We start from the raw sequence: 24676 nt of genomic DNA on the forward strand, positions 1-24676 counted from the left end.
TGTTGATATGCATCCAATGCTCAGAATAACAACGGGATTTATTGGTGCTGTGGAATGCCAGATCCATTTTAATGAGGACTACTGTATTGCAGACCACTTGGGATGCTAAAGGAAATTGACACAAGTCCCCTTGTGCTTTCAGTTCAGCATGCCGTCATGATCATGGAACACCAGGGACTGCTTAAAAGTGGGGGGCCTTTGCCCGACCTGTTAGATCTTTGAAAGAGAAACAAGTCATGTTTCATGTTAATGCTCTCATCCTAAATCTATTTCCTTTGAAGCAATTCTACCGATTTTTATGGAGTTCACTTTCAAGTATGCTTTGGATGGCCTTCCCCAACCTGACGCCCCCCAGATGTGTTGGACTACAACTCCCAGCATCCCCAGCCTGTGGGGTGCTGGGAGTTGTAGTCTAACACATCTGGGGGGCGTCAGGTTGGGGAAGGCTGGCTTAGGACATATTGATAATAAAAACATGCACTCTGGCCATGTGCAAAGTGCTGTTCTTTTAAGTGAACACAGGGACGAGCGATTGCAGGGTGGGGTGCTGCTTCTCTTGCCCATTTGCTGGCACTGCCTGTTCTAGCCCAGCATCCTGATCCCCAACCAGATGCCTCCAGGAAGCCCAAGTGCAGGGCATGAAGGCAACAGGCCTCACCTCTTCTGTGATTTCTCCCCCAGCACCGGTCATTCTGCCCCAAAATGTGGAGCTTCTACTTAGCCATCATGGCTGATAGCCACTTACAGACTTCTTGCCTCAATTAATGTCTCTGGCACCATTTTAAAGCTTTTTTCAAAAAAATATATCCTTTAGTAGAACAGTGTCACTTGCAAAAACTCCTTCAAACAAAATCAGCTAAGAATAGCTTTCAAAGTCTGGGAGGTGCTGCTTGCTTATTTGATTGATTGATTGATTGATTGATTGACTGATTGATACTTCACCGTTCCTCACAAAAGGCAGACTCTGGCACAGAGTTTAATTTCCATTTGTGGTTTGTCTTCAGCAGCAGATCTAAATCTTGTAATATCTAGGAAAGTAACAAAGAAAAGTAGCTTTGAGCATGTACAGAGTGCCTTTCCTCACCACTAAGTAGCCCCAGCATGTACTCAGCAGGGCTGGTCCACGGTATTTTTCAGCCTGAGGCAAAGGATGAGATGGTGCCTCCCCACCCCCCAACTCCATGTGCAGAAGCAGAGTGGACTGGCCGTTAGGAACCTAGGAAGCTGCCTGACCCACATTCAAGCCTTAGTCCATCTAGCCCAGTATTGCTGACACTGACTGGCAGCCATGGCTGTCCAGGGTTTCGGGCAGGAGTTTTTGAGAGCTGGACCATAAGAAAGGCTGAGCGAAGGAAGATAGATGCTTTTGAACTGTGGTGCTGGAGGAAAATTCTGAGAGTGCCTTGGACTGCAAGAAGGTCAAACCAGTCCATACTCCAGGAAATCAAGCCAGACTGCTCACTGAAGGGAATGATATGAAAGGCAAAACTGAAGTACTTTGGCCACATAATGAGAAGACAGGAGATCCTGGAGTAGATGCTGATGCTAGGGAAAGTGGAAGGCAAAAGGAAGAGGGGCCGACCAAGGGCAAGATGGATGGATGATATTCTGGAGGTGACGGACATGACCTTGGGGGAGCTGGGGGTGGCGACGGCCGACAGGAAGCTCTGGCGTGGGCTGGTCCATGAAGTCACAAAGAGTCGGAAGCGACTGAACGAATAAACAACAACAACAACCTGGAGATGCCGGGGATCAAAGCAGGGGCTCCACCACTGACCTTTGGCCCCTCCCAGTTGAACCTTACTTTAGCCCTCCTGAAGGCTGCAGGTGCGCTTAGAGGGCACATGGCAAACAACGCTCTGTCCTCCAGCTGTTGCTGTTGTTGCTGTCCACCCCCCACCATCTCCTGCCTGAGGCAGCCGCCTGACTGCCTAATTTCCCCAGTACCTCAAAGAAACTAAACCACGGTCCTGAAGTGTGAATGTTCTTAATGCAAGGCTGAGCTGTGCCATTCTGAAGTCAACACTACATTGCAGTCACCATAGTTTCAGTTTATTTCTGCCAGACACAAATTATTTAACTAACACTTCTGAAAAGTGCTCCGTCAAGGTAAGAGGCGATGCTCTGATATTTCTACAAAATATTTTTATTAATTCTTTAATATGAAAGGATTTAAAGGGAACAAAAAAGATAATGGCAGTTTGTGTGTGTATGCGTGCTTAGACGTAGCACATATGTACGTGCGCATGCACACTACAGCCATCTCTTTTTTTCTAAAACAGGCGTGTCGAACCTGCACTGGCAAAAGTGCAGAAAAGGGCAACTCAGATGATCAAGGGGCTGGAGCATCTCCCCTATGCGGGAAAGTTGCAACAGCTGGGATTGTTTAGCTTGGAAAAAAGGAGGGAAAGGAGAGACATGATGGAGGTCTACAAAATTATGCATGGCGTGGAGAACGTGGAGAGCGAGACATTTTTCTCCCTCTCTCAGGGCATTTCTATACTAGCCTAAAATCCTGCATTTAAACCGGGGCTTTCTGCTTCCGTTTTAAATGCAGGATCACCACTGACTCCCTTTACATGCGTTTCCTTCCCCCCTGCCCTTCTCCCCATATCTGAGTCTTCCATTATCTTTCATTGATCTCACTCCTCTTCTTGCTGCTTTAAGTGTTTCCACGGAGGAAACTGAAGCAGAACACAACAGGGTAATTTGATAGCTTATTATATGTGATCTATTTAAAAATGGAACAGAGGACATTTAGCGCAGGAGGGTCACGGCATCATGTAAAGAGCCCCCAAACGTCCGTGAAGGAGCAATCTCAAAGCCTCAGAATATTAGAACCCAAAGGGGTCATCCCACGAAGCTGATTGGTGGGAGATTCAGGACAGATAAAACGAAGGGCGTCTTCACACAGCACACAGTTAAACCATGGAGTTTGCTACCACAGAATGTAGTGATGGCCACCAATTTGGATGGCTTTAAAAGGGGGTTGGACAAATTCCTGGAGGAAAAGGCTATCACGGGCTACTGATGGCTATGTGCTACCTCCAGTACCAGAGGCAGTGAGCCTATGTATGCCAGTTGCTGGGGAACATGGGCGGGAGGGTGCTGTTGCGCTCATGCCCTGCTTGTGGGCCCCTGGTCAACAGCTGGTCGGCCACTGTGTGAACAGAATGCTGGACTAGATGGACCCTTGGGCTAATCCAGCAGGGCTCTTATGTTCTTATGTTCTGAACCTATTTCAGACTAAGGTCTGAATTCCATTTAAGAGAAGCTCTCGGGGGCTGCATTCCAGTGGTTGGTGGGGCAAAAGGCAATGGGGCGGGGCCAAAAAAACCAGCATATTTTAGCTGAAAGTTGTTACTGCAAGTAATTAAGCCTTAAGAGAGGCATTTCAAGCTTTTAGAATGGAGGAAAATACACAAAAGATGGGAAAGGGGGCAGTCAGGGGAAAGGGGGAAAGGCCATCTGGGGAAACCCAAAGGGTCAAACTGTGACCCCAAGTGGGCTGGATTTGGCCCCAGACCCGAGGTCCTGCACCCCTGCTCTATGTGCAGAGTACCCTTCCTTGCATGGGTCCTGAACAGCAGGACTTGGAGAGCCAGGGTTTGGCCAGGTTACACATACATTCTACACCCCACCTCTAAACTGAAGGGCACATTACATTAGTGCTTGTCCCATAACCATAGGTTTGTGGTAATGAAAAATTTACTGATGCCAAACATGGATGGGGGGGGCTTCATCTCCACCCCCAATCTGATAACTATTTTAAACTAGACGAAACTGGTGCATTTCAACAGCACATCACATAACTTCCTGACATGTTGTGCCCCAGATAAATATAGAAATAAATGAAGTTTCTCTCTCTCTCTCTCTCTGTGTCACACACACACACACACACACACACACACACACACACACACGATGTTACTGGACAGGTAAACAACAGGGAGATGTTGCAAAACGGAGGAAGAACAGGATGAGGTGTGACATCCCTCATCTTGCGTTCCAATCTGGTGTCTTCATCAGCTTGGTCTGAAGTCAGCCAGCTGCTGTGGAACAGCCCTTATCTCTGCTGCTAAAGCCTAAACCCAGGGTAGGGTGGCCACTTAGCCATTGCCAAAAAACAGGACAAAGGCTGGCACCGATCTGCATGAAATGCGCACATGTCAATTCATATGTGCAGCCACACTTTTAGGAAAAATGGCTGTCATTTAATTGGAAATATAATACATCTCACTGCAGTGGGGAAGACTGTAACCAGGTGAGCTGTGTGCCTGCCGTTCAGGGCCAACTGTCGATGGGCAACTCCAAGTCCCCTGTTGCTCTCCCTTCTTAGGGTTCTTTTATCTTTAAACCAGACTTGGACTGGACAGCCCTTCAAACGGAGGATGCCTTCAAATAAAGGCCTCTCCCCTGACAGCCCTGCAAAGAGAGGACAGTCTCTGTAAAGTGGTTTGTTTGTTTGTTTGTTTCTATGCCACCCAATAGCAGATGCTGTCTGGGTGGTTCACAAAAGTCAGGGCATGTGGCCACCCTACCACAGGGCAAGGGCATCCTTGGCAAAGTGCCACCTGCTGGCCTCCCTCCTACATTGGTGTGCCCAGTAATCCCCATGAACTGGTTGATTTAGCCCAGTGGGGCAAAGTCATCATTCGGGAGAGAGCCAGGAGGAAAACAGTCACCTTGTTGTGCAGGGCAGCTGAATAGTAAGCATCAGCTCTTATCACCATGTAGAATGTAAACTGCATATATGTGCATGCTTGATGTGCAAGGGGATGTGCACAGTTTTGTATTTTGGGCATTTGTTCTCTTTGCATTGTTATTGCAGGCCAATGACCTTCGTGCTACAATTTACAAAGTTTGCCATTTGCTCTTGTGCTGTTGCTTTGGGACTAAAGCTATCTGTTGTTGTTCAGTCGTTAAGTCGTGTCCGACTCTTCGTGACCCCATGGACCATAGCACGCCAGGCCTTCCTGTCCTCCGCTCTCTCCCGGAGTGTGCTCAACTTCATATCCATTGCATCGGTGATGCTATCTAGCCATCTCATCCTCTGCTGCCCCCTTCTCCTTTTGCCTTCAATCTTTCCCAGCATCAGGGTCTTTTCCAGTGACTTTTTGCATTAGGTGGCCAAAATATTTGAGCTTCAGCTTCAGTATCTGTCCTTCCAATGAGCACTCAGGGTTGATTTCCTTTAGGATGGACTGATTTGACCTCCTTGCAGTCCAGGGGACTTGTAAGAGTCTTCTCCAGCACCACAGTTTGAAAGCATCGATTCTTCAGCGCTCAGCCTTCCTTATAGTCCAGCTCTCACAGCCATACGTTGCTACTGGGAAAACCAGAGCTTTGATTAAACGGACCTTTGTCGGCAAGGTGATGTCTCTGCTTCTTACTATGCTGTCTAGGTTGGCCATAGCTTTCCTCCCAAGGAGCAAACGTCTTTTAATTTCATGGCTACAGTTACCGTCTGCGGTGATCTTGGAGCCCAAGAAAATAAAATCTGTCACTGCTTCCATTTCTGACTACCACATTTTTGCAAGCAGGACACACATATTTCTCTTTGGACTATGAGAAATTATTATTTGTATTGTTCTTATGTTAACAGACTAGTTAAAAATTTAGCTCCATGTGGCCAGTTCCTGTATTGTTTTATGTATAACTGTGGTTCTAACTAAAGAAAGTTTGTTTAATTCAAATCCTTGCACGTTTATTCCAGCTAAACCCCATAGAACCCACAGAGGTAAAGGTTACACCCCCTACCTGCCAGAAGTGGCGGCAGCAAGCAGCTGGGAAGCAGGCACTTTGAATTCCCCACATTTAAACTTTCCACAATACACCAGAGCATTCAATGGCTGGGTTCACACAACACAATAACCCACAGTCAAGGTTGAGTGTGGATTGAGCATGGGTTGTTGTCGAACTGTGCATTGTTGCACTGTCTGAACCCAGCTGTGCTAAGTAACCATGGTTTGTTAACCACGAACAACCCACAGTTCACAACCCACCAACAAACTATAGGTTCTGTTCATGGGTTGTTCATGGGGTTTTTTTGTTGTTGTTTTTATTGTAAACTTCAACAAAAACAAAACAAAACAAAAAGCAAAAAAAGAGGGTCAAGAGAAAGGAAAATATATAGTAGAACTACATACATTAAAAGTCTGTTATTACAGCATTCTAGAAAAAGTGGATTATACATAAACTTCAATAAAAGCAGACAAAATATCCATATATATGCCCATTCACAAGTGACACATATATACCACCCTTTCGAACGTTGCTAGTGTTGTTAGGTCTTCAATCCATTGCATTGGAGGACGTGAGCATTTATTCTTCCTATGTTGTAGTATCAGTCTTTTGGCGGTCAGAAGGTCGAGGAAAATCCATTTATGCTGACCATGTGTTAACTTGCAGGAAGCAGGTAAATAGTTTAAAAGAACATGTACATCAGTAAAAATTAAAGAGTGTTCCTATACAAGATTTATCCATACAATAACTGCCTCCCAAAAACAGGCAACTATTGGGCATTTCCAAAATGTATGGTTAAAAGAAGCATAAGCTTATTATACCTCCAACAATTAGCCGAATTAGACAAACCTTTCTTAAAGAGACATTGTGACATCCAATAGACCCAAAACAAGAGTTTTTGCTGAATAACACATAACCTAGATCTACAGACACTTCAGATACAGATATTGGGTGGTTTGCCATCGAGAATTGTGCTCCATTTCACCATTCTTCCATTGGCCGGAGCTTCCCAACCTCTTTGGGTTGCTGGGCACATCTGGAATTTTGAGAGAGCGTCATGGGCACTCTCACAAAATGGCTGCTATGGTGGTACTTGCCCATTCAAAAAATGGATGCCATGATGGACATGGCCAATCACAAACACTCATTTCCCAGATGGCAACGTGGGAAACTAAACTGCTAAACTGGTAAAACTAAAAGAAAATTTGCTCAAGAACATATGGCAGAAGTGGGGGCTGAACTCCAACACACAAAACCTCTCTTATGAACCCAAATAAAAGTGGTGCCGGAGGGGAGCACTTCACTTTACAGCAGCCAGCCTCTCAGTTTAAAATAATAATAGTTTTTAAAATCTTAAGAAATAAAGGACCCCAGGGTTATACTTTGGCATTATGACATCGCCATTGTGTTGGCCAAATGGCAATTTCATCAGAAGAAGAAAAGCCAGAATAGAAATCACACATATAAATAAAAACGTGTAAAATATAAAACTTGGATGGGAAAAGACTGGATACTTTGAACCAGAGTGTTCCCATTTTCAAACTCTTCCCCCAGCCTCGCAAGAGTGTGGGGAGGGCATTGTCTGAAGGAATCCATCTCCAGATGAGTGTTTCTTGGCTTGGGTGTGATCACTGGGCAAAGACAGACATTGCTATCACATGGGGAGGAGCATCAAAAGAGGATGCATTTGGGAGGATGATTGAGCAACAAGGAAGAGATAATTGAGCTAGCGAGTAAAATGGGAGAGACGTCATAGGGATCGGCAGCTGGCAGCCCCAGGGCTCATTCAGGCCCTTGGAAAGATGCCCAATAAAAAGAGCAAACAAGTCTCAGGATGTAGGAAAATGAAGTTATATTCTTCAAAGTTGCCCAATGCATTTTGGCCCTGTGGCATCTATTTCTGGGCCTTCTTCAGGGGGTATAAAAATATGGACAATACAACACATGAATATGCATTTGTATACATGAACATTTCAACTGTATTAGACGACATAAACATGCTAATACTATGTCTGTGTGTACTTACTTAAAATTTGTAAATGGCCTGCAGAAATCTCTGAAAAGACGTCTCAAAGAACTGGCATCACTCAGATACTGAGTGCACATTTTTGGTATGTGTTTTTGGAAGGCGGAGGCTGCAGCAGTGCTTAATGAGAGTTATTGGGGTTCAGGTATGCATTTCTCTAACCTGGAAACTCTTTCCCCTAATCCTGAGTCCTACAACAAAAGATGGAAGTTATTGGGTACGTTTAGCCTTGAGAAAAGAAGACTGAGTGGGGATATGATAGCACTTAAAGCAGGGGTCCCCGGTCCTTTTGGACCTGTAGGCACTTTGGGAATTTGAGAAACTGCTGTGGGCACCACCACAAAATGGCTCCCATGGAGGATGTGGCTAGTCACATAATGGCTGCCGTGGGCGCCTGGTTATTTAAGGAGGGGGGAGAGAGAGAAATAGCGAGGCTAGAGGCTGAGAAGGAAATGGAAAGAGTGCTTCCTGTCCCACCCAATCTTCTTCCATCCACAGAGACCTTTCCCCTTAGCTCTTGCTATCTGCATTCCCAGCCTCTAGTCTCGCTATTTCTCTCCCTTCCCCACCCCTAGCCTTCTCCTTCCCTCCCTTCCTTCCTAGCCCCTAGCCTCGCTATTTCTCTCCCCTCCATCGCTTTACCTCGCTGTTTCTCTCCCCCCTGCCAGGCTCAAGCCTCGCTCCTTCTCTCCCCTTTGCCCTGCCTTCTCTTCCTGCCTGCTGAAGAGCGGATCAGAGGCAGGTTCAGGAACAGGAAGGAGAACCTGGCGCCCCCGCGTTTTTCCATTTTTTGTTTTAATTTTTTTTCCTAACAGGCTAGAGTGTGAAAAGCTGTGCAGGTGCCAGTGGAGGTGCCTGTGGGTGCTGTGATGCCCGCGGGCACCACGTTGGGGACCCCTGACCTAAAAGATTGTCACACAGGAGAGGGCCACACCTGTCCTGTGTCATCCAAGACTGTAAGAAACAAAATAACAGGCTTAAGTTACAGGAAGGCGGATTTCAGTTGCTAACGGTCAGAGCAGTCAGACTCGGTAGGTGAGGGGCTCTCCGTCACTGCAGCTTTTCAAGCAGGGACTGGACAGCCATCTGTCAGGGATGCTTGAAACTGGATTCCTGCACTGAGCAGGGGGTTGGACTCAATGGCCTCTTCCAGCAGTATGATTCTACGAGAAGAAGCTGGCTGTGGTCCCTGAAGGGTATGGGAAAGGCACTCTGCTCATGCTCAGGGACAATACTCCTTTATTATTACTGCAGACATTTCCAGGACTATTTCTCTGGCTTTGGAAACAGGTTCTGGGGCTGAGGCCTGGCTCAGCTTAAGCTCTGATGGAATGCCTTGCCTGTCCTATGCTCTTTTCTTGCCTCCCCAGTGTGTTGGGGCTTCTGTCCTGCTTCCCACCCCTCTTCCTCAGAAGTGCTGATGCTTCAAAAGGGTTGCCCGTGATTTGGGCTGGAAGGAGGGTGCAGGCAGGCCTGTTGTCAGCAGCTGAGGGGCCAGACTGCTTGCCCAGTGCTAACCTCCTTCACTGTTGGCAGAACCCGTCCTGCAGTTCTTGGGACTATTTTGTTAGCCTAGGTAGGAAGGCACTTTTCTGCCTGCCACTGTATTATTTCATCTCGTGCGCAGCACAGTGCAGCCTTTTGATCCTGACTGATACCACCAGGCCTGCGTAGGCCTGCCTTCTGCATCCCAAAGGGGTGATTCCATAGGGAGGGATTGTCAGGCAGGACCTGGAAGTACGATTAGCATCAGCTCATCTGCCTGGGGCAGGGCAAAAAAGGACAGGAGCCAGTCCAATTCCACAGACTTTGGGCTGATCAGAAAGTTATGCAAGGTGAGTCAATAACATAAAGATCAGATTAAAAGGACCAAACATTTTATTTAAAAAAATCTACATCATTTCACTACATTCGGTCTGCAATCTTATACATACTTACCAGTGAACTCAGTGGGACTTACTTTTGAGTAGACATGTATCCAACTGCATTGTCAGAGGTTTTTAATGTATTACATTTTTATCTCACTCGTCCTGCAAGGAGCTCAGATGGGCATACGTGGCTCTCTCCATCACTCGTATTTTATCCTCACAACAGTCCTGTGAGGTAGATTAGACTGAGAGAGAGTGACAGGCCCAAGATCACCTGTGGAGCTTCATAGCCGAGCAGGGATTTGGGTCTCCATGTTTTTGGTCCATCATTCTATCCACAACACCAGCTTCGGTTAGCTCTTGGGCCCGCCAACCCTACTGGCACCTGTGAAGCTTCTTGTCAATAACATAAGCCCAAGGTTGCAGCTTGGACAAGAAAAATGGCCACAAAGGAATGTCAGACGTGGCACTTGGGCATATCAGGAATGACTGAACAAAGTGAGAGTGAAGAGAAGTTAGACTTGACTTAACAACGATAAAAAAATAATCTTCCCTCCATCCTTGCCATCAGCTGACTCCATTGTGAAACGGTACTTCCAGTTGCCAAACAAACCCACCAGCTGGCCCGTCATCGCTTGGAGACAGGAGTAGAGAAGCTTATGCAACAAAACACCCTCTCCAACCTTTGGCAGATGAAAACAGGGTCGTCTTTGTGACAACCTGTTGAGGATCACAGACCAAGGCCCACCTCATCACCCTTACAAACGTGTCTGTTTACTCTGCAGTCGCCAGTCCTCATGGAGTTAAAAAACCAAGAGGGGGTTCAGTCTCTCCCCACTCTGGGATTTAGCTTCTAGAGACAGAGGGAGGGGGCTGATCCCTGAAGAATGACACCTCTCCAGCAGCTCAATCCAAGAACATTTAAATAAGGCAAATGCAGGGACAGTGATTTCTTAATGGCAGGAATGAGAAAAGAGGGCAGCCATTCCCAAGCTGGTGCCCTCCCGATATGTTGGGCAACGACTTCCATCACCCCCAACCAGCCTGACCACTGATGGGAGTTGTAATCCAACTCACATGGCAGACACAAAGTTGGGGAAGGCTGAACTAGGGCTGTGCCTGATTTTCTTTAAAAGGGCAGCTCAAGCATAAACAACAAAGTCACAGCCTTCCTGACCTCTGGGGAAGCTCCATAAGAACCTACGAAGACCCATGCTGGATCAGACCAAAGGCCCATCTCATCCAGGATTCTGTTTCCCATAGTGGCCAACCAGATGCTCCAACAGGAAGCCCACAAGCAGGGCATGCATGCAACAACAGCCTCCCTCCCGTGTTCCCCAGCAACTGGGAGACAGTTGCCTCCTCTCCTAGAGGTAATATATAGCCATCACAACTAGTAGTATCAGCCAGAGGACAGAGGGCTGCACCTGCTGCTTCCCAGGAATGACCTCGAGCCAAGGGGTAGCGCATCGTGGCCCACCCTTCAGCCAGAGGAGGGGCAGCTGCAGGGGCCCGCTTCCCCTTCCCTGCCAGAAAGACCCCCGGCTCCAACTGCGGCTTGCCCTGCTGGGCGTGCAGAAGGATGGGGAAAGAACACCCTGGCCCCAGCCACGGGCCAAAGGAGCAAGCGCTTCATTTGAGCAAGGGCGCCCGCAAGGGAAGAGCAGCCCGGCCCGACAAGCATCTCAACGCCCACTTCTCGCTCACCACCTTGTTCTGGCCTCGAAAAACTGATCTCCCTCCTCTTCCTTTTCCCTCCGCTCCCCTTCCCCCGTGTGCCTGGCCATTTCTAGTTTGTACACCTGATGGGAAGGCATCTCTCGCATTGATTTGAGATGCTTTGGAAGACAACTGTCTGAAAAGCAGGATAAAAATGCATAAAGTAATAGGCAGGCAGGCAGGCAGGCAGGCAGGCTGTATCAACTGGGCCCCAGTTCCACCCTCTAGGCCCAGGAGAGTCCCTCCCTAAAATCTCCTGTTTATTTTCTAATACCACCTCCTCCTCCTTGATTCAGGCCTCCCAAACGGAGATTAAAACCACAGTGTTGACAGCTGTTCTTCTTCCTCCCAAGGGAATTCTCAGCTGTGCCCAAATTCCAACACCAGCTCCACTTGATCTGGATCACGAAAGACCAACACACCACCTTGGCACAACCCCCACCCTACTCAGCCACACACCTGGAGCCGGTTTGGCAGCTCCTCCCTGGCTCAGCAATTAGGAAGGTAAATCCCCAGTCACATCAACTGCCATCCATCTTTCTAATAGATCTCTGAGGATCAGGAAATCCAGTTTGCCTTTTACAGTTTTATAAAAAGGCCTTTTTGTCTCTCATGCATCATTTTTGCAAGGGCTACTAATGAGATGTCTAGAAAGCAGGAGCAACACCGTCCCTTTAAAATCTGATGTTTGTTCAATACAGAGTGGCCTCTTTTATTCCATTTACAAGCAGAGAACGTTCATTTGGATGTTGAAGTGCTCTGGATCTTCCTTAAGGCCATGTGGATTCAAGTGTTTAAGGCTTTCTAGTCTAGAAGACTTAAGGAGAGGGGGAAAGATGACAGAGGCACATAGAATTACAAGCGGAGTGGAGTGGGAAGCATTTCTTTCTTTCTACAGCTCTTTGTTGTTCAGTCATTCAGTCATGTCCGACTCTTCGTGACCACATGAACCATAGCACGCCAGGCCTTCCTGTCCTGCGCTCTCTCCCAGAGCATGCTCAAGTCCATATTCATTTCAGTGATGCTATCTAGCCATCTCATCCTCTGCCGTCCCCTTCTCCTTTTGCCTTCAGTCTTTCCCAGCATCACAGTGTTTCCAGAGAGTTTTCTCTTCGCATTAGGTGGCCAAAATATTTGAGCTTCAGCTTCCGTATCTGTCCTTCCAATGAGCACTCAGGGTTGATTTCCTAGGGATGTCGGAGAATTTCTCCACGAATCTCCGGGAGGCCGAATGCCAACGCATTTGGCCCCCCGAAATTGGTGGGGAAATTCTCCGACACCCCCCCCCCCCCGGGATGGGACTTACCTCGTGCGAATGTCCCTCGCGGCGGCGGGTCCCGGCGGCTGTTCGGTGGCGGTTCGGCGGCGGCCGGTCTTCCGACCGGCTGCCACCACCGCCATTTCCAAGTAAAGTAAAAAAAACAACACACGTGATAGGCTACGTAAAGATTTACGGAGCCTATCACGGCTAGATTTTCAAAGTCAGCCGTGATAGGCTACGTAAATCTTTACGTAGCCTATCACGGCTGACTTTGGGAAAAAAAAGCGTGTACGCAAATGGTGGCGCCCATGGGCGCCGCCATTTGTGTACGCGATTTTTTTTTTCTTTTCAGTCAGCCGTGATAGGCCGTGATCATTTTTTTTAAATTATTATTTTTTACACTTTACTTTTTTCTTTCGCGGCCGGGGAGACGGGGCGCTCCCCCCCCGGCCAGAATTTCGGCGGGGAGGAGCGGGGCGCCTCCCCACCCGCCAAGAATTTCGGGGGGGGGAACCGGAGCACCTCCCCCCCCAAAAAAAAGCTGCGGGACCAGGTAAGGGACTTTCGTCCATCCCTATCCTTTAGGATGGACTGATTTGACCTCCTTGCAGTCCAGGGCACTCGTAAGAGTCTTCTCCAGCACCACAGTTCGAAAGCATCAATTATTCGGCGCTCAGCCTTCCTTATAGTCCAGGTCTCACAGCCATACGTTGCTACTGGGAAAACCAGAGCTTTGATTAGACGGACCTTTGTCGGCAAGGTGATGCCTCTGCTTCTTACTATGCTGTCTAGGTTTGCCATAGCTTTCCTCCCAAGGAGCAAGCGTCTTTTAATTTCATGGCTACAGTCACCATCTGTGGTGATCTTGGAGCCCAAGAAAATAAAATCTGTCACTGCTTCCATTTCTTCCCCTTCCATATGCGAGGAAGTGATGGGGCCAGATGCCATGATCTTAGTTTTTTTAATGTTGAGTTTCAAACCAGCTTTTGCACTCTCCTCTTTCACCCTCAACAACAGGCTCTTGAGATCCTCTTCGCTTTCTGCCATTAGGGTGGTATCAACTGTGTATCTGAGGTTGTTGATAATTCTCCTGGCAATCTTAATTCCGACCTGTGATTCATCCAACCTGGCGTTTCTCATGATGTACTCTGCATATAAGTTAAATAAGCAGGGAGTCAATATGCAGCCTTGTCGTACTCCTTTCCCAATTTTGAACCAATCAGTTGTTCCACGTCTGGTTCTTACTGTTGCTTCTTGACCCTCGTACAGGTTTCTCAGGAGACAGGTAAGGTGGTCTGGTACCCCCATCTCTTTCAGAATTTGCCACAGTTTGTTGTGATCCACACAATCAAAGGCTTTAGCGTAGTCAATGAAGCAGAAATAGACGTTTTTCTGGAATTCTCTTGCTTTCTCCATGATCCAGCGAATGTTGGCGATTTGATCTCTAGTTCCTCTGCCTCTTCGAAACCCAGCTTGTACTTCTGGTAGTTCTCGGTTCGCATACTGCTGAAGCCTAGCTTGTAGGATTTTGAGCATCACCTTGCTGGCATGTGAAATGAGCACAATTGTACAGTAGTTTGAACACTCTTTGGCACTGCCCTTCTTTGGAATTGGAATGTAAACTGACCTTTTCCAGTCTTGTGGCCACTGTTGAGTGTTCCAAATTTGTTGGCATATTGAGTGCAGCACTTTAACAGCATCATCTTTTAGGATTTTAAATAGCTCAGCTGGAAGACTGCCTTCTACCCTGGCTTTGTTGTTAGTAATGCTTCCTAAGGCCCACTTCACTTCACTCTCTAGGATGTCCGGCTCAAGTTCAGTGACCGCACTATCATGTCTATGAGGGACATTAAGATCTTTCCTGTATAGTTCTTCTATGTATTCTTTCCACCTCTTCTTAATCTCATCTGCTTCTGTTAGGTCCCTGCCTTCTTTGTCCTTTATCATGCCCGTCTTCGCACAAAACGCTCCCTTGAGATCTCCGATTTTCTTGAAGAGATCTCTAGTCTTTCCCATTCTGTTGTTTTCCTCGATTTCTTTGCATTGTTCATTTAAGACGGCCTTCTTGTCTCTCCTTGCTATTCTCTGGAACTCTGCATTCAGTTGGGTATATCTTCCCCTTTCACCCTTACTTTTGGCTTCCCTTCTTTCCTCAGCTACTTGTAAAGCCTCATCAGACAGCCACTTTGCTTTCTTGCATTTCTTTTTCTTTGTGATGAATTTAGTTGCTGCCTCCTGAACAATGTTATGGACCTCTGTCCATAGTTCCTCAGGCACTCTGTCTATCAGGTCTAATCCCTGAAATCTATTCCTCACCTCCACTGTATATTCATAAGGGATATGATTTAGGTCATACCTGAATGGTTTAGTGGTTTTCCCTATGTTCTTCATTTTCAGCCGAAATTTTGCAAGAAGCAGCTCATGATCTGAGCCGCAGTCAGCTCCAGGTCTTGTTTTGACTGACTGTATAGAGCTTCTCCATCTTTGGCTGCAAAAGACATAATCAATCTGATTTCGATATTGACCATCTGGTGATGTCCACGTGTAGAGTCGGCTCTTGTGCTGTTGGAAAAGAGTGTTTGCTATGATCAGCGTGTTCTCTTGGCAAAACTCTATTAGCCTTTGTCCTGCTTCATTTTGTACACCAAGGCCATGCTTGCCTGTTATCCCGCTGATTTCTTGACTTCCTACTTTAGCATTCCAATCCCCTATGATGAAGAGGACATCTTTTTTTGGTGTTAGTTCTAGAAGGTGTTGTAGGTCTTCATAGAACCGATCAACCTCAACTTCTTCGGCCTCAGTGGTTGGGGCATAGACTGGAATTACTGTGATGTTGAATGGTTTGCCTTGGATTCGTACTGAGATCATTCTATCATTTTTAAGATTGTACCCCAGTACTGCTTTTCCCACCCTTTTGTTGACTATGAGTGCTACTCCATTTCTTCTAAGGGATTCTTGCCCACAGTAGTAGATTTGATGGTCACCTGAATTAAATTAGCCCATGCTTGTCCATTTTAGTTCACTGATTCCCAAGATGTCGATGTTCAATCTTGCCATCTCCTGTTTGACCACCTCCAGCTTACCTTGATTCATTGATCTTACATTCCAGATTCCTAAACAATATTGTTCTCTACAGCATCTGATTTTCTTTTCACCACCAGACACCTCCACAGCTGAGTGTCCTTTCGGCTTTGGCCCAGCCACTTCACTCTTTCTGGCGCTACTTGGAAATACCCTCTGCTCTTCCCCAGTAGTATATTGGACCCCTTCCGACCTGAGGGGCTCATCTTCCGGTGTCATATCTTTTAGCCTTGTGATACGTTCCATGGGGTTTTCTTGGCAAGAATACTGGAGTGGGTTGCCATTTCCTTCTCCAGTGGACCACATTTTGTCAGTATTCTCTGCCATTACCTGTCCGTCTTGGGTGGCCCTGCACGGCATAGCTTATGGCTTCACTGAGTTACGCAAGCCCTTCGCCACAAGGCAGTGATCCATGAAGGGGATCTTTAGAACCCAATAAAAAGTTAAAGGTAAAGGTGTCCCCAACCAGTCGTGTCCGACTCTAGGGTGTGGTGCTCATCTCCATTTCTAAGCCGAAGAGCCAGCGCGGTCCGAAGACGCTTCCATGGTCATGTGGCCGGCGTGACTGAACACCAAGGTGCACGGAATGCTGTTACCTTTCCTGCTGAAGCGGTACCTATTTATCTACTTGCAATTTCATGCTTTCGATCTGCTAGGTTGGCAGAAGGTGGGACTGGATCTCACTCCATCACGCAGCACTCGGGTCTCGAACTGCTGTCCTGCCGACCTTCCGGTCAGCGTCTTAACCACTAAGCATCTTAAGCAGTTCAGCGTCTTAACCACTAAGCCACCCTGAACCCAGGGTCACCCACTAAAGCTGAAGGAGATCTAGGACTGACAAAAGGAAGTACTACTTTGTAAAACATGTAATTAAGTTATAAAGTTCACTACAAGATGTGATGGCCCTTGGCTCAGATGGGATTTTTTTCCCTTTTAAATGGTGTGCAGCGGTGGGAGGAGACATCAAGGATGCAGGATCTCCTTTGTTGTTGTTTCACTAGAACCCCAAGATCCACTCGCTGGAGCCTGGTGAACAAGACCTGCACTTAGAATTAAAGAATTCTGAGCCAAGGAATTTGTTTGGAGTACCAGGACTGAATGGAACTCACAGAACTTCTGCACATGAAAAATGCTCCTCCCAAGCTTTTTTCCATTTTGGCTGCCTAATTTAGGGGAATCGTTTTGTGGCTGCTTTTGGTACATAATTAGCAGCCAGACATTCTTGCTGATCTACTGCAAATCACCAAGAGATCTACCAGGAGATCCAGAGGTTCCTTATGGCCACCCCGAGGTTGGACCAGCATGCATTCCCCAACCTGGTACCCTCCAAATATATTGGCCATCCCCCAGGCAGCATGGCCATTGCATGATAGCTGAATGGAACTTCAGCCGGCCTCTCTAGCAGGAGCAGATGGCAGGGGCAAGGCACAGGGCAAGGCCTTTCACCTACATGCCCTGATTATGAGCTGCTAAAGGCATCTGGCTGACCATTATTTGAAACAGAATACTAGACTCAAGGGATGCGGGTCTGAATCATCAAGAGCAGTCCTTATCCTCTTCAGAATGGGGATGAACCAACTGGCGTTCATACAGAGGTAGGAGCCAAATAAACCTACCCATGTCTTAGAATTTGTACAGGAGACTCTTCCCCATATACCAGGGATGAGGAACCCCTGGCCCATGGGCCAAATGTGGCCTGTGGAGGTTTTGCATCTAGCCTGTGGAAGTTTTCCTCTGAAGCCCCTCCCCCTTTCTGCAGGGAGAGGGATCCCCGCTATCATCTCTGATCACTGGTTCCCTTTGCTCGCTCCATGCTGTCTGAATTGGGATTGCAAGCAGCACACAAAGGAGGCTCCTGGCTCAGCAAGCGCCTGGAGGAGCCGCTCCTAAAGACAGTGGCCAAGAGAGACTTCACATCCTGCTCACCATCTTGACTGGGACACCACATGGCACACAAAGGAGACATATGCTGTGGAACTCCACACTTCTCTCTGCATGGAGAGAGGCACCATGAGCTTGGGTGGGGTGGGGTGAATGATATCACCAGAGGAGTCAAGGATTCAGGATATGTTGCAAAGACCCGTGGACTCGCCAGGTATGTTGTCTTCCGGGAGGATGGATTAGAGACGTGACTGAAAGGCTGCCTGCACTCATAAAGCCCACTGACAGGTATCCCTTTCTTCTCATCCATGTGGGAACAAATGATACCGCAAAGCAGAGCTATGAAGAAATCACGTCAGACTTTGAAGCTTTGGGAAGGAAACTCAAGAACTTTGGGGCCCAGATTGTTTTCTCATCCATCCTTCCAGTAGTCAGAAGAGGGATAGAAAGGGAAAGAAAAATACTCCGGGTGAATGACTGGCTACGAAGGTGGTGCCGACGAGAGAGATTTGGATTCTGGGACTACGGGCTATACTTCCTGGAAGATGGGCTATTGGCAAGGGACAGGTTGCACCTCACAAAGGCTGGGAAGAATGTGTTTGGCCACAGCATGAAGAACTTCATCAGGAGGGCTTTAAACTGAATCCTATGGGGAAGGGAGATGTAAAGTTGGGGGTAACAATGGACGAAGGCTCATGCACCACAACGGAGAGAACAGCTCTAATAGTGCCCAATAATAGTCTTCAGACACATGTAGGAAGAAAGCCAGACTATGAAGCACATGGTCTTCGATGTCTATATACTCATGCCCAGACTATGGGAAACAAACAGAATGACCTTGAACTCCTAATACAAGAGGGAAATTATGACTTGATAGGTGTAACTGGCTGCGGCGGCTTAGTGGTTAAGATGCTGAACTGCAGACTGGAAGGTCAGCAGTTCGAGACCCGAGTGCTGCGTGACGGAGTGAGCTCCCGTCTTCAGTCCCAGCTTCTGCCAACCTAGCAGTTCGAAAGCAAGAAATTGCAAGTATATAAATAGGTACCGCCTTGGCGGGAAAGGTAACAGCATTCCGTGCACCTCGGTGTTCAGTCATGTCGGCCACATGACCACGGAAGCGTCTTCGGACAGCGCTGGCTCTTCGGCTTAGAAACGGGGATGAGCACCGCACCCTAGAGTCGGACACGACTGGTTGGGGACACCTTTACCTTTTTTAGGTGTAACTGAGACTCAGTGGGATGACTCTCATGACTGGAATACAGCAATTGAAGGATATAATTTGTTCAAAAAGAACAGGAGGAACAGAAAGGGAGGTGGGGTTGCACTATATGTGAAAAATACATATCTCTGCACAGAAATACAGGAGGATGAGCTTGGCAGCCCCACTGAGAGCATCTGGATCAAAATAAATGGAGCAAAGAATAAAAGGAACCTGGTGGTCGGAGTCTACTACCGGCCACCCAATCAAGGAGAAGACAAGGATGAAACTTTTGAAAAGCAAATAGCCAATATTTCAAGGAACCATGATGTAGTAGTAATGGGGGACTTCAATTTCCCCCATATTTGTTGGGAGAGAAATTCTGCAAAACATGGTCCCTCCAGGAAATTCCTGACTTGTGTGGTGGATAACTTCCTCCTACAGAAAGTAGAGGAAGGAACTAGAGGATTGGCTATCCTTGACTTGATCCTAACCAACAGAGATGACTTAGTGGATAAAGTAGCACTTACAGGAACTCTGGGGGAAAGCGACCATGTTATACTTGAGTTCTGGGTTTTAAGGGAAGCAAAAGCCGAGTGTTGTCAAACGCGTACTCTGGATTTTAGGAAAGCTGATTTTAATAAACTCAGAACAACGATCAGTAAGGTCCCATGGCAAGCGACTCTAATGAGAAAAGGAGTCCAAGACAGGTGGGAGCTTTTAAAAAAGGAAATTCTCAAGGCACAATTACAAAAATTCCAACAAGAAGAGAAGGAGGAAGACAACAGAAGAAGCCAATGTGGCTTCACAAAAAGCTTAGGGATGACCTGAAAACAAAAAAGGACACATATAGGAAGTGGAAGGAAGGCCAAGCAACAAAGGAAGAGTACAGGCAGGTAGCACAGAATTGCAGGGATGGCGTCAGGAAGGCTAAAGCTGAGAACGAGCTGAGGTTAGCGAGGGATGCTAAAAGCAACAAAAAAGCTTTCTTCAGATACGTGCATAGTAAAAGACAGAGGAAAGAAATGGTGGTTCAGCTATTAAATAAGGTTGACAAAATGATAACAGATGACAAAGAAAAGGCAGAGGTTCCTACTTTGGCTCAGTCTTCTCCCAAAAGAGGGTCTATGACCCCCCTGGCAAAGGTGAAGTACAGGCTGAAGGGGCAGGATTGCAGTTTGAGATCGATAGTCGTAGGTCAAGGAATACCAAATTACTTTGAATGAGTTCAAATCTCCAGGGCCAGATGAACTGCATCCTAGAGTAATAAAGGAACTGGCCGAAGAACTCTCAGAACCATTGTCTATTCTCTTTGAGAAATCATGGAGGACAGGTGAAGTGCCAGATGACTGGAGGAGGGCTAATGTTGTCCCTATCTTCAAAAAGGGTAAAAAGGAGGAACCTGGGAACTACAGACCAGTCAGTCTGACATCAATCTCTGGGAAAATTCTGGAGCAGATGATAAAGCAATCCATCTGTAAGCACCTTGAAAACCATGCAGTGATTACTCGAAGCCAACATGAATTTCTCAAGAACAAATCCTGCCAGATGAATCTGATCTCATTTTTGGATTGGGTAACCTCCCTTGTGGACTGTGGGAATGCTGTAGACATCATATACCTCGACTTCAGCAAAGCTTTCGACAAAGTGCCCCATGAGATCCTGATGAGCAAACTAGCTCAAAGTGGGCTAGATGAAACAACGATCCGGTGGATCCACAGTTGGCTACAGAATCGGGCTCCAAGAGTGCTTATCAATGGGATCTTCTCAAACTGGGCAGAGGTAACAAGCGGGGTACCGCAGGGCTCAGTCCTGGGCCCAGTGCTCTTCAACATTAATGACTTGGAAGAGGAGGTGCAGGGAATGCTGATCAAATCTGCAGATGACACAATATTGGGCCGGATAGCTAATACTTTGGAGGACAGAAACAAAATTCAAAGTGATCTGGATAGACTGGAGTGCTGGGCAGAAAACAACAGAATGAAATTTAATAGGGATAAATGCCAAGTTCTGCACCTAGGAGAAAAAGAAACCAAATGCACAGGTACAAGATGGGGGATATGTGGCTCCACAACACTACAAGTGAGAAGGATCTTGGAATTGTTGTCGATCACAAGCTGAATATGAGCCAACAATGTGATGTGGCTGCAAAAAAGGCCAATGCTCTTTTGGGCTGCATTAATAGAAGCATAGCTTCCAAATGCTGGGAAGTACTAGTTCCCCTCTACTCAGCACTGGTTAGGCCTCATCTGGAGTACTGTGTCCAGTTCTGGGCACCACATTTTAAGAAGGATGCAGACAAACTGGAGAGGGTTCAGAGGAGGGCAACAAAGATGAACAGGGGACTGGAAACAAAGCCCTATGAGGAGAGACTGAAAGAATGGGCATGTTTAGCCTTGAGAAATGAAGACTGAGGGGAGACAGGATAGCGCTCTTCAAGGACTTGAAAGGTTGTCACAGAGAGGAAGGCCAGGATCTCTTCTCCATCATCATTTAACCACTATTAAATAATTTCAGTGAGAAATTTCTGCAGGCAGAGTAGGCCATTTATAATTCGACTTTACAGCTGGGGTAACTGAAGTCAAAGAGAGAGACTCATATGCCCAAACCCTCTTGGCTAATCAAGACGGAGCTGGGATTCAAACTCATATATCCAGGGAGGCCCATTGACTCCAAATAGAAATCTGAATTTTTGCATAAGAATTGTTCACTAATATTTAAGCTATTTTTATTATTATCATAATCATTTTATGTGAATTCAAAGACTTATTTGGTCTCTAAATAAGACGTCTAAATAAGAATTTAGAGACCTATTTGCGTAGTAGGGGTGCATAGGCAGGAGACTAGGAAGGTCTGTACAGATATGCAGTGTGCCGTGAAAGGCCATTCTACGACCAACTCCATTGACCCTCTTTCCCTGCCCACTACCTCTGTAATAGCTAAAGTCCTATTTAGGCAGGGCTGCTTCTGTATTCCAAGAAGCTTTTCACCATCCCTAAATCTGCTCTTTAAAGAAAAACTGCAAAGTTTCTAGTCCTTAAGAGTATAGAGCACTCTTCTCCAACCTGGTGCCCTCCAGACCACAACTCCCAACATTCCTGACCATTGGCCATGCTGGCTGGGGCTGTTGGGAGTAGAAATCTAAAATATAACTCATATCCCTTTCCTAAATAAGCAATACAAAATAGGTGTACTTTATAGAGGTCTATCAGGGGTGACAGTTGAGGCTAAATAAGCACCAAACAGCTATGGGAATTCAGAACAGCTGATCTTCACCCAAGGAACAAGTTGTTCAGACTGGAGAGCCAAGCCAGGGGCTTCTGTTATATAGAGCCAAATGGAACCCAATTGGCCCTTTGGGGATCAGCTGACTGCTGTTGAATAGAAGCTGCAGTGCCACCTACTGGCCTGCTGCATAAGTACGGAAGCACAGTAAAGAGCAGGCTGACAACTCCCTCTTCCAGCAAGCTGCCGCAGTGGCCCAGAAAGTACCTGGGTTGTGTTGTCAGAATCCCAGTTTTGAGACATCAGGTGCCTTATCCACTTTTCCTGGCTCAGACAAAGGTTACATCAGAGCAGAGTCTATAGAGACTTGATTTAAAGTCACAGACAAGAAGCAATGGGTGTATACTGAGACAGATTTGTAAATAGTGCTACCTTTGTACAAAAACTTGTTTAATCTCCTGACTTCTATTCCTTTTCCTCACCAACCCCTCTGTTCATTCTTCAGCACAACAGAGAACGTAGCTGTGTACATCTGGAACAATCTTGAAAAAAATCCTTCCACCTGGGTGCCTGTACAAAATCAAGGTCTATGAATCCGACAGAAACTTTGTTGTATACAAGAGAAACTATGTATTAGTAGCAGAAGGGTGTGTGCCTGGGAGAGCTATTTCCCCATGCATCATATTAACGCTCATTATGAGTTCAATGTGATAATCCCCTATAAGGACATTTGCAATGTTCTTATTTGCAAACTACAGTCAGGGCCAGAACAAGGAACAAGGATAACTATTTTGGCAGTTGGCCTCTGTACACCACCACACTGAAGCTGAGAGGAAACACACCCAGATGGGAGCGAAGTCAGGACTTTCAGCTGTAATTCAAGGGGTTTGACAAAAGTGGGGCACTAACCATTCAGGAAGGACAGCCAGTGGCATACACACATACACATCGTTGGTGGCTCATAAGTAACGGAACAAACAAACATCATTTCAAACTTAAGGATCACCTTCAATACCTGGATGAAAATCCTTTGCAGTCAATGACTGCCTGAAGTCTGGAACCCATGGACATGACCAAATGCTGAATTTCCTCCCTTGAGATGCTTTGCCAGGCCTTCACTGCAGCTGCCTTCAGCTGCTGCTTGTTTGTGGGTCTTTCTGCCTTCAGTCTTGTCTTCAGTAAGTGAAAAGCATGCTCTATTGGGTTGAGATCAGGTGACTCACTTGGCCATTGAAGAACATCCCACTTCTTTGCCTGGAGAAACTCTTGGGTAGCTTTTGCTGTATGTTTGGGGTCATTACCCAGCTGCAAGATGAAGCGGCGTCCTATCAGTTTGGCAGCATTTGGCTGAATCTGAGCAGAAAGTATAGCCCTATACACTTCAGAATTCATCCTGCTGCTTTTATCAGCAGTCAGGTCATCAATAAACACCAGTGACCCAGTTCCATTGGCAGCCATACATGCCCATGCCATAACACTGCCTCCACCATGTTTGACAGATGATGTGGTATGCTTTGTATCATGAGCTGTTCCTTTCCTTCTCCATACTTTTCTCTTCCCATCATTCTGGTACAAGTTAATCTTGGTTTCATCAGTCCAAAGAATCTTATTCCAGAACTGGGCAGGCTTTTTTAGGTGTTTGCTGGCAAAGGCTAATCTGGCCTGTCTGTTCTTGAGCGTTACCAGTGGTTTGCACCTTGTTGTGAAGCCTCTGTATTTACATTCATAAAGCCGTCTCTTGACTGTAGATGTTGACAATGACATGCCTACCTTCGCAAGAGCGTTTCTCTTCACCACGAGCAAAATTCTGCGGTCATCCACTTTAGTTGTCTTCCGTGGTCTTCCAGGCCTTTTGCTGTTACTGAGCTTGCCAGTTAATTCCTTCTTTTTCAGGATATTCCAAACTGTTGTATTGGCCACTCCCACTGTTTTTGCTATCTCTCTGATGGGTTTATTTTGTTTCCTCAGCCTAATGATGGCCTCCTTCACTCGCATGGACACCTCTTTGGACCTCATGTTGGGAGTTCCAGTGAACAGCTACCAAATGCAAATGTAACACTCAGAACCACCTCCAGGCCTTTTATCTGCTTGATCGGTCATGGGGTACCCAGGAAACAGGCCACACCTGGCCATGCAGCTGCTTGTCAGCCATTCATTCCATTACTTATGAGCCACCAATGATGGGGGTGTGTGTATGCCACTGGCTGTACTTCCTGAATGGTTAGTGCCCCACTTTTGTCAAACCCCTTGAATTACAGCTGAAAGTCCTGACTTTGCTCCCATCTGGGTGTGTTTCCTTTCCAATATTTCTGGCACTGACTGTATTCTTTGCCAATGGTAGGAAGATTACCAGGGGTGGGGCACAGTTATAGTGTCTAAACATAGCACTGCAGATTTTTCTAGCCTGGTAGTTAGAAAGTTCTGCAAAAACTACATGTGTGTAATCTTGCCCTGTGTTACAGCATTATGCAGCAAGGAACCAGCTTTTTTTGCTAAGCCGATTCACACATGCATGTACAACGCTTGATCGCTGGCTGCTAAATATTTGGACCTACTTAGTTGCAAAGCATTATGTGTGGAGGTCAAGAGAAGTAAAACTTCTACCTGCAGTGTTATATCTGTGATGAGTCATTGACACCTGGGCAAAAGCCATCAAAAGGTGTTGCTGCAGT

At 46.7% G+C, this 24676-nt stretch overlaps 1 long non-coding RNA gene across 1 annotated transcript; it reads right to left on the bottom strand.

Annotated features, from left to right (window-relative positions):
- Positions 1 to 456: 456 nt before the first annotated feature.
- On the bottom strand, positions 457 to 8340 carry LOC146340400 (uncharacterized). The gene is made up of 3 exons (XR_014783690.1): positions 7772 to 8340; positions 6264 to 6404; positions 457 to 1028 (listed from the first exon to the last, which is right to left on the bottom strand). It is a non-coding gene; the product is annotated as an uncharacterized LOC146340400 (long non-coding RNA).
- Positions 8341 to 24676: the final 16336 nt, after the last annotated feature.

The sequence above is a fragment of the Heloderma suspectum genome, chromosome 6 (assembly GCF_057233095.1).
Source record: "Heloderma suspectum isolate Gila_16-S chromosome 6, 16-S_ref, whole genome shotgun sequence".
In the NCBI taxonomy this organism is placed as follows: domain Eukaryota; kingdom Metazoa; phylum Chordata; class Lepidosauria; order Squamata; family Helodermatidae; genus Heloderma; species Heloderma suspectum.